At 35.6% G+C, this 18,086-nt stretch overlaps 1 long non-coding RNA gene across 3 annotated transcripts in view; it reads left to right on the top strand.

Annotated features, from left to right (window-relative positions):
- Positions 1 to 210: 210 nt before the first annotated feature.
- The window catches only part of LOC118968704 (uncharacterized), a 192,022-nt gene continuing 174,146 nt past the window's right edge, over positions 211 to 18,086 (top strand). For all 3 annotated transcript variants that reach the window (XR_005056495.2, XR_012123672.1, XR_005056496.2), the window contains exon 1: positions 211 to 366. This is a non-coding gene — a long non-coding RNA (uncharacterized lncRNA). The remainder of the gene's footprint in view (positions 367 to 18,086) is intronic.

Genomic DNA, 18,086 nt, shown 5'->3' with positions numbered 1-18,086 from the left:
CATAAAGGTAGAAGGCTTCCCTTTCTCAAGAATACAAACTATTATAAAAGTCTTTATTAGTTAGATGAAATATTTTTAAAAAGCAGAACTCTGTAATTAAAGAAAATTCAGCAGTCATAATGCTGCATTACTCCATGTATGGATATGGTACAAACATTTAGCTGCCTGATATTACACTACCATTGACTTCTCAGTTTTAGTAAGAGGAGGCTGGCCTGAACTTAGCATGTTCTGTGTTAGATTACTCAGCCTCAACTTGTCTGCTCCACAGAAACTCTCCTCCCTAACCACTGCTTGCTGCTTTCTCTTTCTGAGAACCTATACCCAAAGTCGCTGTCAGATATCAAGAGGGTGAGACTTCATAAGGTAAGTGAAAAAAAAACATGCAAGAACAAACACTTTTCAGAACAAAGTTTGGTGAAGGCACTGACCCAAGAGTGACAGGAGCACCACCTTGAAGGGTCCCCTATTTGGGGCATGGAGGGGACACAGAGCCCTGTTTCTGTGGAATCACGGTGGCGAGAGCATGGAGAGCCAGAGCCCGGGCTTCCAAGTGCCCTTTCTGAGAAGGAAGCAGCTTACGTTGTCTAGACAAAAGAAAATACTTTATTTTTTTGAGGGATGGCTAGAAAACATACCTGAAGTTTTATTGACTAATTGGTTTTTAGAAGACTATCTTCATTCTTCTTGTTTATTTCTAAAAGTCTACTTTTTAAGACCAAAATGTAAATTAAAACTTAGAGATTCCAAAAGCATAAAGGCCTGTGGCATAGCAGGTGTCCTCTTTGTTTTTTTGGTTTTTTTTTTTTACCCCATCAAGAGTTTAAAACTTGGGGTGGAATCAATTTTTCTTAGTCTCCTTTTCACAAATACAGAGTATATGACTATTTTAAATGGGTGTTTCATAATCATCTAACAAAGCTACAAGTTTCAATGTTTGAAATAAACGTTTTTGTTTTGTATGCTATAAATATTAGATTATTAAAGGCTCCTTAGCCCTTGCCTTTTTGTGAAAAAGCAAAGTAGATCTGCTAAGTGTTGGCAGTTCTCATTCTCAGGACTCTGCCCCCACTTTGACCTTCATGCTTTTAGTGCTTTGTCCAAGCTGCTCCCACTCTCCCCCCTCCCTTCCCCACAGAATGTAAGACGTGCCAATTAAGATATATTGATATATAATTATATGCATATCAAATACAAAAAAAGTCTATACAAGATATACAATTAAGAGATGAAACCAGAGGTTTTGAGAAAAGACTGGACAATGATGATTAAAACAAGTTCCATTTAATTTTGATTTTTACATACTTTATGCATTTTATTGATATAAATTACTTTATTATTATTATAATTGAAAGTCAGCATTTTGGTATATTTACAAAACCATTTCCTTCCAACCTAGCAAATTATATCATGTTGATACATGTTGGGCTTTTTAGCAACTTATCCTGTCCAATAGCTCTGTGCCAATTTGAAGTGTCCAGTTCTGGCTCTGGCAACTATTATTCCAGGGGATAATGGATATGAGATTGCCCCAGAATTTCATTTTATTCTCAACCAGAGATGGGATTTTTTTTTCCTACTGTGAAAATGTCCCATTTCTCACTGGTGGATCTCATATCCAGACCTCTCTTTGAGTTTAACAGACATGATAAGCTAATTAGTTTGCATTTATATAGTTCTATATACAAATATTTCATTCCCCAATACCTTTCCAGGTTGTGTGTAGATTTTAGTAGATTTTATAGAATAGCAAACTCAAATAGCTGTACAGACTCTGGGGCCCAGTTGCCAATGTTTAGTTAAACCATTGCTGACTAGTTATGTGACCTTAGGCATGTCACCTAACAGCTAACTGGCTTAGTTCCCTCTTCTGCAAAACAATGGTTTCTACCACACTGGGTTGTTAAATTAAATAATTTATGAAAAGTGCATGTCACATAGTACTTCTGTGTTTTATGTGTATTACTTTATTATAATTGAAAGTCAGCATTTATATAAATAAATAAAATAAATAAAAATAAGTAAATGTTTAACCTCCCTAGCCTTCATGGAAAGGAAAATAAAAATAATTAGATATGACTTTTTATCTATCAAATTATTAAAAATTAGAAAATAATGGCACCTAGTATAGGGGGAAAGTATACTCAGATCGATTGTAGAAATGTGAACTGTGATAGCCCTTTTGGAGGCCAAGGTCACAGTATCTGTGGATATGCACTGTGGCAGTTTTCTGAAGTGTCTACCTCAGCCTATCACACCCTACTCCATCAGGCCCTGGGCGGGATATCCCTCGGCCCCTTTCCCTGCCTGTCTCTTGGTGTTCCTCGTGTATGCTCTTCCTTCTGGCTAGATCTCTCTTCTCTGAACACTCCTCATGGCTTACTCTCTAAGTCATTACAGTTTCTCATTAATTATCTCCTCAGAGGGTCCTCTCTTACCACCTCATTTAAGTAATACATAATTTCTTCTGACTTTCTATTGCCTTATTATTTTTTTATTAAGGTGTCATTGATATACAATTTTATAAAGATGTCACATGAGCAACATTGTGTTTACAACATTCACCCATATTATCAAGTCCTCTCCCCCAATCCCATTGCTATTGCCTTACTTAACTTCATAAAAATATAACATTATGTTACATAATGAATGATTATCTATCCCCTCCACAAGAATGGATCTTCTCTGATGGGGGACTTATAATTGTTGCTCTATTGCTAGAGTTGATTAGGCACTAGAGGGCATTTAATAAAGACCTGTTGCTTCAATGAATTGTTTGCAGTAGTAAATGAACAAACAAAGGGAATACCCATTGGTAAAAGAATGATTGGATGAATTGTGGTATATCAATAACATAAAATATTATTCAGCTATTGAGAAGAATGAATTAGATCTATGTCATGGGGGTTCTAAAGTGCCTTATTAAGCAAGACATACAGGTGTAGACAAATGTATATAATACATTTGGTTGACAAAGCAATGGTCAAACCTCCTACCTACCCAGCCTATCTACTTGTGATTTCATAAGAATGGATTCAGAAATATATTCAGTAGGTTGTAAGCATTGATCTAGGGAAGAGTGCACAGGACAACTGTTGAGCAGGAGGTAGAAAAGGCTAAAGCCAGAGGCTAAAAGTTGGCTGAAAGGAAATGATTGCTATTGTGAGATCCAGCTTCACTTGCATCTATCAGTTAGACACACTTCACAGCAACTTCAGTCAAATCCTCCACCCCCACACCCCCTACTGTAGTGTCAAGCTGGTGTAAAATCCTGGATGCTGATTCAATGCTGTTACTCTCCTTTGGAATTTAATGTTGATGCTCTGGTAGAAGTTCCAGGCTGTGCTGTCAAGTCTTTCCTTTGCCCACCACTTGTAATTTATTTGCATTACCTGAAAAAGATATTTGTCTTTTACTATGTATTTTACTCTTGTTTTTAATGCAATGAGTTCTTGATGCTCTTACAGCTGATACCTTTTATTTTTGGAGGGGTTCTGAAAAAACTTTGAACTATGAAATTGATTCTCAACTACTTAGGTCTTTGTGGTTCACTAGGGCCCATAAAGATGGTGAGCCAGGGACGGGTACCTGGGTGGATGACAACACTAATTTCATGGTAATGTGCTTCACATACATAAAGAGAACTGTATGGAGTCATCAAATAGAAATTTGGGGAACAATATTGAATTAAAAATAGTGAACATTCTGAAAATAAAGCAGCATTGTCTTAGATATGCAAGATGACAGAGGCAAAATATATATGGCTTAAACAATTAACAATACCATTAGTGACCAGAAAACATACATTTTAAGGTAAGAATATATCCTGTTTATCATGGCTCTCAGACATGTCAGTTTTTATATTCATTAATCTAGTTGTATTTTCTGCCAGCTCTAAAGATGGGATTATATATCACATTCATTGATGTTGGACGGCAATTTGCAGGAACCCATTTGTCTTCACTTTAAATATAATTACTTGGGAATACTAATTCTAAACTTATGCTTCCTGAAGGCAAGATAAAGATTTCATAGTGATTGATTTTAGAAGATACACATGATTTTGTTAAAATGTAAGTGTGTTACTACCTCTATCTTTACAGGGTTTCTAGCTTACTACTGTTTTAAAGATAAACACCACTGGTATAATTGGAGAAGAACATTGAAAATCATCCTAGTACAATAAGAAACTGGGCCAATACATGTCCTAACCCTTTTGGACATTTTAAAATTAGTTCAAAAATTATGTTTTTGAGAGGAGAAAAAGATGTTTAAATCCTGAAGTCAGGAAAAAGAAATCCTGAGTATTTTTCCAAGCTCTAGATTTTGAGTCACTTCCTTCATGAACATATTTATAAAACCAAACTCTTTCCTTTTCTCATAAAAAATGTACATAATGTGAAGAGAAGTGGGTAGAGTGATGGACTAAGAATTCTGTATTTCTGATATGCATGGTTATTAAACAGCAACAAATTGCAGAGATTAATAATTGTTTTCTTTCAGTATAAATGGGCTTTGACAATCACTTGTTTAGGACAGAAGTCTTTTGATTATGTGAACTGTCAAAGCTCAAAAACAAACACATAAAGAAAGAAATGCAAATATCCTTTTCCTTTTTTTTTTTTAAAGCAAAGCAGAAGGAAATCAGCAGTTTGTAAAGAGCAGTAGGTCAGACTATTACTCTTCCTGTGAGTTCATGACTGACCTTTTATTTTTTGTAGCTCTAAGTTAACTCCTCTGAAAAATAGTTTTCTTGCAGGGTGGGGACTTTTCAATGTCCCTTTCAAAATGAATGAGCTAGATTTCTTGAACAATAAAACTATGCTGAAAGCCCAGCTATAAGAGTCATGGGGCAAGTTTGAGCCAGTTAGCGGAGAAGCTTACTTTCAATATTAACATGCAAGAGCCATTTCAGCTGTGTTCTGGTAAAAGTCAGTATAGATGTTACACATCATCTCAGTAACTCTTGCCGAGTTTCTACAGTGAGGACTCTCCTGTGCCCTAGGGTTTTGCTTGGTTGTGAAGTCTAACATCTTTACCCTTTTTAAGATCTTGAAACCTTAAACAATTAAAGAATGTACTTCAGTATTATTAGTAGGGAAAATTAGTAGTAGAAAATGTATTGACTAACTACAGTAGCCTTTCATCCTGGACACCTGAGTCACCCTGGAGAATCTTCACAGTAATTGAAATAAAAGCCTTAGCGGGCTCTTTGTATTGTAAATGTGTCTGCCAAGCGATATGCTTGGAAGCTTATTAATGGACAGCTGCTTAAGATAGTGCTCTTTATAAATGTTGTTGACCTACCTACTCTATACTTGCAGTCTCTTAAGATTTATAGCTTTCTGTTTTCTTCTTAAAACTACATGAATATATAGATTTCTAGTAAAGCATCACCAAAGAATAATAAACACAGTGCCTTTCCTTGTAATTGTGCATATGTACTATGTTATCCGCTATTTTATAAATAAGAGGAAGCACTGAGAAATAGGTTAAAAATAATTATGTTTGGAGAGCTCACTAAATGTTTTCATGTAATTCAGATATAAAAATCACAAAACAAAAAACAAGAAAAATAGGCATGTTAGTGGAAACACAATGAGAAATATGCAAGTGTTTCTACATGTGAATACAGAGATCTTTAAAAATAAGCATTTAAAAAATTCGTAAGTAAAATCTCTTATGTGTAGTAAAACTTTTAATATTTTATTTTATGACCCACCCTTTGTCTTATGTAAAAAATTCACTTGAATAAATGTTTAATTTCTATACCATCTCTTAATCCCATTCTCTCTTATATTCTCTACACACACACACACACACACACACACACACACACACACACACACACTCCTTCTATACCAAATGCAAACATGGACTATTTTGATGAAAATTGAGATTGAAGACCATATAAAACTTCAGATAATGACAGCTATTAAGCACTAAAATTTTATTTGGGAAATGCAAAGAATGTATTTCTCAGAAATGAAAAAATACTTTACACAGATTAATTCTACATTATTATAGAACACATGGATACAAAAATTATATATTCTATGATTTCAGTGAAGAGTTTCTTCAGTGAATAATCTGATTTAGAAATGAAGAGAAATTTGCCTTTGTGACAATACAACATATTCGTCCATTACTGGCATATACATGAATAAATCCTCTGGATTCCCTAACCACTAAAATGAGTCTCACTGTGGATGTGCCTTGGGCTATGTCCAAAGAGGTATATAACTCAAAGTTTCAGAACTTTAAGTCGGCTTCATCCAGAACAGTGAGGCGTCACAAATACTAAGCACAGGGCTTCTCAAGGCTTCAGCATAATTCTGGTTGAAGTTATAGCTTTTACTCCTGTTTACTTACAACTAGACAGGATGTTTACTGGATTCATGTAGGATGAGGGCACTGGCTCTAGGCCAAGTGGGAAGTTCATACCCTTTCTTTCATTTTACTCTCTGGTGCCTTTCCCCACAACTTTTATATACTGCTCGATAACTAACAAGTTAATACTTGTTTTTGTTTATGTGTTTCTTAAAAATCACCTCAAGTAAATTTGTTAAAACTTAGACTGGTTGTTACTTTAAACAGTATTATATTACAACATACTTACAGGTAACCTCTGCTTTTTTGAAAGTTCACGACTTCACTTTTACAAAAGACCTGCATTAGTTCCTGTTTTTGCTAGTCAAAAAAATCTAAAGAGGAGTTTTGCTCTTAACGAAAAAAGCGAAAAGTGAAAATAGCGTTCAACGTCTGTTCCGCAGCGAACTTTTGAAGAGGCAGCGTGCACCCTGAGCGTGAGAGGCGCCACCCAGCGCCTTCCCCAGGAGCTACACTCAGCGTCTCAGCGCCAAATGCCATAGCTCTGAACTATGTGAGCGTCCGTGCTTTATCTCGATTTATTTTGTACATCCATTAGCAAGATATTTCCTTAGGATTAGAAAAGGCTAAGGGAGGTTATTTTTTTGTTTCTGGGCATGTTCAAAAAAATTTCCATACCAATTAATGGTAATTTCTTCTTTACTTTATGCCATTTCGGTTTACAAAAGATTTCATAGGAATGCTCTACATTCAGATAGCAGGAAAAACTTGTTTTTGGTAAGGTTTAGTCTTTGATAACAGACTGGCTTATTGTGGAATAAACATGGCTTCTAAGCCGTTAAGAATTACACATTTTCTTGACCTGAGTTTTCCAGGGCCAGTGTGAATAGTTGAGAGACTGAGGTAAGCGAGGGTATTCGGCTCCGAGAGAGGTTAGTCTCTCTCTCATGCATATGCAAATAATTCAGGAGATTGAAGGGAAAAAGATGGGTGGGGATAAGATTGTCCAGGAAGAAGGAAGAGAAAGAAAATGGCAGAAAATAGAAGCACGCAAATGCAAAATTTAAGCTGAGAAGGGGAAACTTATGAATCTGAAAGGAATAGCCAACAAAGTAAGAGGAGGTAGAACACTGGGAAAGGGGAGTTGTGAGAAGAGCAGAGCCATCTGTAGTGTCAAATGTTAGAGCAAGCTCAGTAACAGAAGAGATGCGCGCTCAGGGAAGCTGGGCACGGAGGTTTCATGGTTGCTTTAAGGGAGCAGTCTCAGAAGACCTCCTGGCTCAGAGGAATGGCACGTGGATACTCAATACTTTGTTGATTGAATGAAGGAAATGATTGAGTTGAAGTCATATTTGGTATGAGTTCCTGATTCTAGAAAAGCTATCATTGCTACCTTCTTATTGCTTGCTAAAATTCCACAACTAGAAAATAATCTCTTTGCTCTAAGAGTCATGTAATAATGGCCAGGAAGAAGCAAAGTGAATAGTCTGAGCTGGAGAAAAGATCGAGGGAAAAGATGTGTTTGATTTCTTGGGTTTTGGAGATGAAACTCCATTTCTGATATAAATAGGGTTTAATCTAGAAGGTTCCTGTAGTATTTAGAAGGTTTTAAGGCTACTGCTTATAACATAACCAAACGGAATTTTAAAAAGTCACTTGAAACAATTGATATTAAGCTTAAATACAAAATATACTTATTTTTGAACTATAATAAACTTAATTTGGAATATATTGATATATGTCTCATAAATATCAGTTAAAATGACAATGTTCTTATTTTCACTTTTGTGACTGCTTTATATTCTTGTACTTTACTGATGACACATGCCAAGTATAATGCAGTTAGTTTAACATTAAGTTAGAAGGCAGTACATATTTGGAACATACTAGCATATTTCAGAGAAATATAAGAAATATTTTCACAGTTTCAAATGGAGCTTTCAAAAATCATAACATTGGGGAAAAAACAAAGATGACTTTTGTGAATTAAGGTCAATAATGATTGTATTAAATGTTGTGGGCTAATGACTAGGAACGAGTATAAAAAGACACAATAATTGCTAAGTAACAGACTATCTTAAAAGGATCCTTACTCCAACTAGTTTAGCCTGTAGTGAATAAAATTGATTAGATGCTTCAAACTTGATGTTGGTTAGATTTAAACAGCATAAGCAAAGCAAATAATTCATCATGATCGTCTTCACCCTAAACTTCTAAATTTTGGTGTTTTCCTTAGGCAGTATCCTATGTCCCTTTCTCTTTTCTGACTTATCTCTCCCCAGGTAATTTCTTTCATTCCTAAGGTTTGAAATGTCATCTATACATTGACGACTATTCAATTTATTAACTCTAACAAACACCACTTCTCCAGTTCATCAGTCTGTTTTCTTCTCTTTTTAGGGCTCCTAACTCTCCTCCTCCTTGTCTTCCATTAAGCTTTCATCAGCTTAATGGTGGAATGATTGAATACAATAAACTACAAATATTTAAAATGTGCAGTTTGGTAAGTCTGGACATGCCTCACCCACAAACCCTTTGCCCACCACCACAAACAAAATAGACACAGCGAACATCCCAGATTTTTTTATGTCTTCCTTGTGTCTTGAGTTTTTGAAAATAAATTATATATTTTCAAAAGCAATTATATAATAAAGGCTCTAATATTCTTGACTGTTAATTCTAACATCTGTGTCATTTTAAGGTCAGTTTCAGTTGATTCATTTTGATTCATTTTTTTTACTCATACTGGGTCATATTTTCCTGATACTTTGCAATACTGGTAATTTTTGATTCAAAGTCATTGTGAATTTTACCCGGTTTGTGCTGGATATATTTTTTTATTCCTATAAATATTCTTGAACTTTGTTCTGAGATGAAGTTAAGTTACTTGAAAACAATTTGATCCTTTCAGGTCTTCTTTAAAGATTTACTAATGGTATTAGAGCAGTTTTTTGTCAGGCAATTACCATTACTGCAGCAAGATCCTTCTGAGCACCTGCCTAATGCCCCATACATCATGAGATTTCCCAGTCTGGCTGGTGTGACCAGTACTCTTCCCAGCCTATCTGAGCTCCATGTTCCATTCCCTCTCACCCTTTCAGATGATTTTTTCCTCCATCCTCAGGTATTTTCCTCAAATGCTCGTGATGATCAGTACTGTACTGAACGCTTGCGGGAGGTTCTCTGCAGGTTTCCAGAGTTCTCTCTCAGTGCAGCTCTCTCCTCTCCAGCTTTTATCAGCTCTAGTCTTCTTGTTCTCCCTAGACTCTCAGCTCCCTCTCCTCAAGTCAGGGTCTTTAACAGATTCTTCTTCTCTGTGCTACCTTGTGGGAAGTCACTCACGGATTTAAATGAGATCTTCTTAAGGCTCACTCATTTATTTCCTGTGCCTCAGGGATGATTCTGTTTTGTTGCTGATATAAGTGTCTTGAAACACGTCTTTTGTCCATTTTGTTTGATTGTTTTGGTTGTGCCAACTTTATTTCTGATGGAAGTGGAAGTCTTCTTTAGCTAGCTTCTTAACATCTCCACTTGGAGGACTGACAATTAGCTTAAATTTAATGTATTTAAAGTAGAACTCTAAGCTCCCCTCTGAAAACTGTCCACCACACCATTTTTTTTACCATCACAATATATGACATCAGCAAACACACAGTTGCTCAAACTTAAATGCAGAAATCATACTTGATTGCTCCTTCTCCTTCATGACCAATACCCAATCTTCACACAGATTATACCTCCCAAGTATACCTTCAGTCCCTGTATTTCTCTCCCTTTCTGTCATCCTAGTGGAGGGCACAGTCATCTTTTACTGAGATTATTATAATAGTTTCCTAATTGATCTTTCAATTGCCTCCTTTGCTTCCTCCTGTACCCCATCATAATCATTTATCACATAGCAATGTTGGTGAGCTTTTAAAACTGCAAACCAAGTCAAATTACTAAAATCCTTCAAAATATTTCTTGTTGCATGTAAAATAAAAATTAAAACTCCTTAAAATTATTCTACAAGATACAAAATATTTGACCAAACTTATCTTGAACTATTCACATCCTGCTCATGCTCCAGTGACACTGGCATTTTTACTGTCTAAAAAACTTTAAATTCTTTCCTATTTTAGAGCCTCGTCACCACATGGAATATTTGTCTCCTAGTTTTGTGTTATCATTAATGTGCTCTCTTCCTTCAAGTCTTGAACTAAATAATATCTCTACAGACAAGCTTTCACTAAACTTTCCATTTAACTACTCTGTTGTTCCCTATCATAGTACTTTGCCTGTTATCTTCATGGACCATAACCATCTTGCAATTATGTTTTATAATTATATGGCTATTTATTTACATATTTTATTTCTGTCTTTCTCTACTAGATTATAAACTTTGGAGAGCACAACCATATCTTTTTGCTCATGGTCATATACTTAGCAGGTAACAGTGCCTGTCACACAGCAGGTATTCAATACTTTGTTGATTGAATGAAGGAAATGATTGAGTTGAAGTCATATTTGGTATGAGTTCCTGATTCTAGAAAAGCTGTCATTGCTACCTTCTTATTGCTTGCTAAAATTCCACAACTAGAGAATAATCTCTTTGCTCTAAGAGCTATTACTTTGAGGAAAAATTTGGCTTTTAGACTTTAATTTATGAAATCATTTCCCAAGGTAAAAGCCAGAGGGGTAGAGTGAATCTGTGAATAACTCATCATTTGTCTTATGAGAAGGATATTTAGGGGAGAAAGAATGAGAGTGGAAGGAAGGGATAAAAAGTGTTCTGAGACATAAACTATAAATACTCCCTGTGCCATGGTTACCTATGCCAGGTAAATCCTAATCTTCAACCCATTTCTATATCTATATTTGTATCTACTATATGTTCCATTGACTGTAATACAGGTAACATTTATGTAATAGCCAATATATATCACTTAATTTTCATAACCTAACAAAGCAGTCATTTTTATTATTCCCATTTTTTAGATAGGAAAATGAAATTCAGAAAGATTATATTATTCTCTCAAAGTTACAAAACTAATACTTGGCTTCATGGCATGCGATTTTAATTGCTCAATTGTACTGCTGGGCAACCTGGAGTCCTTGAAATCTTCTCTAAAATATCTACAGGAACCTTTAGGAAAAATAGGGACTATGAAGGACCAGAGACATTTCTGAGGGATCAGGTTATATTCCATATGTTCAAGAGTACTGTTCTCATTCTCCCAAGAGGTTCTCACATTAAGAACACTGTCCTCATGTGTGAATACTGTCAACATTCTGTGCTGTCTTATGTAGCACCTATTGTTACCTGATGGCTGGTCCCTCTCTTCTGTGATGTCTGGAATTGCTAAAAGCACAGTTATTCAGCTGATGTCAGCCTTTGTGCTGGTTTCTTGTTTGTTTACAGCTGCATAGTTTCCCATCTGTTTGGAATGTGGGTTCAGTGATTAACCTTCTAAAACTATTTGAACATGTGAGACACTTTTAATATCTGAAATTCTATGTAGATACTGGTTTGTCAAAGTTGATGATATAAGTTCTGGCCCTTTCCCCCTTTCAGTAGCTATCAGAGTGCACTGACTAGATCAGAGGTAACTAGGGTTTAATCCTTATTTGCACTGAGATACCTTGCTGCCCAAGGAGCTTTCAATCAGCTGTAGTTGGGCAGGCTGATCTGAGGTTGCTATCTCCATGCAGACAGCTCTCCCTGAAGTAGTTCCATTTACCCATCACTTAAAAGCACACTTCGGGCTCTCTTTCTATCTGGTCATTATGTGTGATTTCCAATGCTGATGAGCAATTTTGTTCTTGGAGAAATTTCTATGTTCCCCAAACTGCAGTGCTTACTCTCAGTTTTCAGTAGCTATCCTTCCTTGCCCAGATGGAAGAAAAGCCCATTTATACCTTATAGAAAAGTATATGCCAGACAAAAGAATTGGAATATTCATACATTTCTACATTAGTGTTATTCATCTGGCCGCCTTTTGCAGAGGGAACTTCTCTCCAGAACTAGAAACATCCTTAGCAAATGACAGAAATTAATACCAAATGTTTTCCACTAAACAGAGAAAATCTGGTAGATGTGTGTGTCCACAAGTTTATGAGTGAGGGAGAAAGTTATGCATTTTTCACATGTGAGTGAAAAAGTTTGTGAGAGAGAGAGAAAAACACTGGTTGGAAATTAATTCTCAAGTATTTCTTGTGTGTGTGTGTCTACACACATATATACATTCTGCATTACCACTAAATATAGCCATCAATGACAGGAAACTAACATAGATACATTAGTAAACATATAATCCACAGGTCCTATGCAAGTTTCACCAGCTGTCTCCAAACAGTTCTTTTAAACAAAAGGATATGATCTAGGATCATATGATGTATTTAGATACCATGACCCTTGAAACTTCCCATTTGGACCAGTTCCTTAGTGTTTCCTTGATTTTTGTGACCTAGACACTTGTTCAGCTATTTTGTGGATTGTTCCCCAATTTGAGTACATTTGATATTTCCTCAATATGTGATTCAGATTTGAAATTTTGGCACGACTGTATAGAAAGGAAGCTATGTTTTTTTACCCTGGTATAGAATACTTATGGCCCATTTGATCTTATTTTCTAGTGATATAATTTCAATCATTTGGTTAAGATTATGTTTGTCATGTTTCTCCAATGTAAAGTTAGTCATTGTCCCCTTGTAATTTAATGACTATTTGTGTGGAGGTGATTGAAATTACATAAAAATCTCAGTCTTTATCAAACTTTCTCCCTATTTTTAGTATCCATTGGTGTTTCTTGACTAAATTATTAAAATGATGGTTAACAAACAGTGATTTTCTAATTCCATTATTCATTCTGCATTTATTAGTTGTAGTCTGCTGTAAGAAAAATCTTTCTCTTTTCCTTATTTATTTGCTTATTTTATCAGTATGGATTCACTTTTATATGCTAATATTATTACTTATTTTGATGCTCATTTTGTCCCAGATCTGGCCAGTCAGAGACTACTTATGCTGGTTTCCATGTATTTTTAGCATGTACCTTTCATTCAGTGAGCACCTTCTTACTTTCTGACACAAGAAGGCTCATCTATAATTTCTGCCTTGGAATTAGTTTTTGATCAAGCATCTCTGCTTCCTTTTATGGAAAATGGTATTTAGAAACCAACATCTTGGTGTTATGTGTGTTTATTGCTATGAGTGATCACCACCTTTCCCTCCACAAAATCAATGTCCAACCCTAATTGGGCTCTTACACCACAATACCATGCATCAGACTGGGCCAACATAGTCCTATGACCCACTACCTTCCTAGGAAAGAAAGAAGAAGGCAAGGAGAGATAGATGGATTTTCTTATATGTGGAATATATTTCATGAGCTTTTAATGAACTGTAACATCCATAATTTTCATTGTCCTTCTTTAACTGATAAGGATGATGAATTTAGGATGTGCATCATATGTATCTTAACTTATTTCAAATCATAAGATTACCTTTTTCATAGTAAATTCAGTAAATGTCATCTAATACAGAAACATTTATTTATTCCTAGCTTCAAAGTCTTTTTTCAACTAACTTCCCAGAATACTTGTATTTTCATCTTTGAGAGAATAAACATTTTGTTTTTACTCTATAGCATTTAGTTCAACATTTCATTCATTTTTCTGATAATTTTGAGTGGTTGAACTGTTGGAAAGCCATAAGAATTTCTACACAAAATATATTATCTGAGAAGATGGTATCATTACCTTCACTTTCAGCAATTGTGGAAACGTGTCAGTGCTTGTCTGGCCCCAGTCCCGTCAAAGAAGACCACTGTCATCTCTGTCCCTTGACAAGTTAAAAGGAAGCTCTGAAGATCAGTGGCATTTTGGGTGTGAATACTTATTTATTCTTATAATTCTCTTTTTCCTGTTTTTTCCAAGGATAGGTAATATATTTCCTTTTTAAAAATATCCTAGCATATATTAATTTCACACATAACACAAAAATGAGTCATATAATTTAGACAATTTTTTTAGGTAGGGATACAATTTTAAATATTTAATCTGATTTTCTAATTTTAAGTCATTATATATAGTATATATATAATATACTATTATAGGTTTTGTATACAAATATATATGAATATCATTCATGCTACTTAATGATGGAAAATCAACATCAAAATAAAAAGGTGAGAAAATAGTTCAAATCAAGAGCTTAAAAGAGGGAGACAGGGAATTTTCTCCTAAACTGAGGGAAAGTTTCCAGGTAAATGTAAAGAGAACAGCAATAAGGTGAAAGACAAATGGATATAGGTGGTCAGGAGTAGAGGGAGAAAAAGTGAATTAGTGTGGAAGCAGGGATACTAAGGGAAGAGAGAATCTCAAGCTGTGTCAGTGGACAGTGTAGACTGCCATCTGGGGATTTGTTGCATTTGGGAATTAGGTGTTGGTTGGAGGCCAACGAGAATGCAGATGCAGCTGAGGAGTATGGAGAAAAGCCACATTCCAGGAGATGAGGTCAAGGTGGGAAAAATTAAGATTAAAGACACCCAGAAACTTCTCATATTTCAAGTGACAGTGCAACTGCCACTTCACACAGGAAGCCTGCCCTGAGCCTTTGCTGGCAGTCATTTCCTTAGCACTCTGAACTCTTCCTAACATATCATTTATTAGATCTTTATTTTATTTATTGTTTAATTCTGATTTTCCTGTAAGTATAGGTTAAGGACCATATCTTTACTCATAAAGCAGCTAAAACAGTGCTTCGCATATAACAGGTGCTCTGTAAGTACATTTTAGTGTAAAAGCAATAGAGTAGATTAAGAGAGCAACATGGGATAACCCAGAAAAGACTTAGCTAACCTTCCCCACTAAGATCCTCAAGATAAGATAAAAGGACAATGGACTGAAAAAACATTCCCAAATCAAGCAATAAAGTGAAACGAACAAAACAGAGACACAGATGCCTGAATATTCAGGTTATAGTAAATGTTAAAAAGGAGTGGTCTAGAGAAATGAGTAAGAGAGCCCTGTGAAATTAGATAACACTGGTATAAATTCAGGCTAGGCTTATTAGATCTGGGATTTGTGGTATGACTTGTATAACCTCAATTTTCTTATCTTTAAATGAAGATTATAATAACCTAATGACAGGGGTTGTCATTAGGTTTAGATATGGGTAAACCTTGCATATATAGTAAACACTCAACAAATATTAAGTATTATTACACCTACATCAATTTTCTATACTCTGTTCTCTATTTCTTTAAAGTGATTGAATTTAACAAATCTTCCAGATGATACTGATAACTAGCATCATGTTTTGGATTTCTTAGTAAGAGAACTGTGAGCTTCTACAGGAAAAGAATACTGTCTTGTCCCCCATTTATCTCTTCTGTCTGGCACACACTATGCAATACATGTGAAATTTTTGTCACAAATAGACAAGTATGAAGATGTTCATTTTTTCTTCTTATTTATCTTTTGTAACTGTGCCTTCATATACAGAAAAATTAAACCAGAATGGAAAAGAGTGCAGTCCCTGATGAAAAACTGAGATAAGTATGAAATTAAAAGTTTGAAGGACTTAAAACCAAAGTACTGAAATAAGCCAGTGATAAGGTGGTTGGTAAGTCTGTACTCTTTCAATATTGCTTGCCAACTCCAGTTCTGATCTGTTAGATAATCATAGTGCAATTACCCTCTCTACCATCTAACCGCCACCGTCTGTTGATTATTAGAGATAGCTCAGGTGTCATTTTTAGAAATTGAAAAACAAATTGATTTCGTTTTTCTGCACTGCCACCACCAAAAAGCAGTCGGCGATCCTTTCATTAGTAGAACTGTGTATATAATTTACACATAAAGCTATCATAGACTTATCATCCTAGACAGTATGCCTAGAGATAATGTGGAAATTATGCTCTTTTGTGTAACTGGGAAGGTCTCCAAAATGAGTGCCATTTCTTGGAACAGCAGAATTCTTTTCTCACATGAGCTACATGACAGACGAGTGTTACACAGCTCACCCATGGATACTGCAGCCAAGTGACACCTAAACAGAGTTCTGATTCTTCATTATGTAATCAGAAATCCCTGCAGTGCAATAACTTTTCAATGTGCACAATGATCTAAATTAATGTCTCACTTCTACTCAAAGAGAACCAGGCTGCCAATGATTTCATTTTTTTTTCTGTTGGTTGAGATACACAATTTATCTTAGAGAAAATTGTAATGGATGTTTCTGTGGGTCTGTTTTGTGAAATGAAGATGTATCTTGTGCTGTCTTTGTTTTTCTGCTTAATTCTTTGAGATGTGTGAGCTCAGTACACTGAGCGCTCTTTGTGCTCATGTGTGTGTGTTTCTGCATTCACTCAGTTGCCAGGAGGGTATTGTGAAGGTGCCTTGGCTATTGGATGTATCACTTTTACATATAAAGCATGGTTGCTTAGTGGCCAGCATATGGGAGATAGTCTTCCTAAGGCAGCAGCTAGTCTTCTGGCAGACTCCAAAGATGATGCTGTTGGTTATTGTAGAATTGCTACGCTTGGATGTTTCCTGTGGGTCCCTTCCTTTCCTTGAAGTGTTTGCCTTTCTTGAAGCTTGAATTAAAAAATATTACTGCTCCTTGGTTTAATTTCTCATAAATGTTTGTTTACCTCTTGAATTTTTATAATAAAAATGTGTTTCAATGGAAATTATTTCCTTTAGTTCATTTTCAGTGTTTCATGTTTATATAGCAAAACTGGACAAGGGCTTTCACCTACAGAGAGATAATTATTTAGAAATTGTTGTTTTGATTGTTCCCTCATTGAATGCAAGTGTTTAGGGACACCCTTTACTTATCATTAACCTTTAGTTGGATCCTCTAGAGCAATTCAGAAGGAAAATGTCTTTACATGAAAAATGTGCCTGGGCAATGAAAAGAAAGAATGTATGTTTTACGGAAAACCAAGTTCTTCCTCTATCACTTGCAAACATTTCCAGCTCAACAACCCTAATCTATGCTTCCACATTCTCTTCCTTGAATCCAGCAACAGCCTCTTAACTGTTTTCTTCTTAGGTACTCTGACCCCCTTGAAATTGCTCTTCTTGCAGAGAATGCACATTGGATCGTATCAACCTCTTCCTCACCTCAAAACCAACAACATATCCAGGCTTAAAATCCTTCAACGGTTTTCCTTTGTTCTTAGGGTTAAAGAAAACAAACTCTTATCATTGCTTGCAGGGCTGGGCTCACTCCTCCAGCTTCCTCGCATTCACTCCATCCTTCCCCTTTCCTAAGCTCCAAGCACACCTGCCTTCCTTCAGGCTCCTCAAGGGGCCAAGTTCCCTCCTACTCACACATAGATCCTTGTACTTGGAGCAGAGTAGCCCATACTTTTTATCCTGTGAACTCCACTCTGTCTTCTGATATCAACTCAATTATCACTTGCTCTGGGAAGTTTTCCTTTGCCAACATCATTTGTTCATTTCCTTTTAATGTACTTCTATAAGCACCGGGTTTTTCTCCTTTATAGAACCTTTTACAATTGCAATTTTAGATTCATTTTTGTATAGTGATTTTGTATAGTATTCTCTTTCTTAAAACATGAAAGCAGAGATTATATTTACTTTTTGCTTAACTTTGTATCTCAATACTAAATACAGTGCCTGGGATATGACAGGGGTTCCATAAGTACTTAAAAAAAAAAAGAATGAATGAAGAAATGAAGCTATATGGCAAATTTGAATAAACTTTTACTAAGTCTGCGTGATTAAGACTAGAAAATAAAGCC

Source organism: Manis javanica, chromosome 12, assembly GCF_040802235.1.
Source record: "Manis javanica isolate MJ-LG chromosome 12, MJ_LKY, whole genome shotgun sequence".
Taxonomy (NCBI): Eukaryota; Metazoa; Chordata; class Mammalia; order Pholidota; family Manidae; genus Manis; species Manis javanica.
Note: the sequence above shows the minus strand (reverse complement) of the source record. Positions and strands in the feature narration are given on the sequence as shown.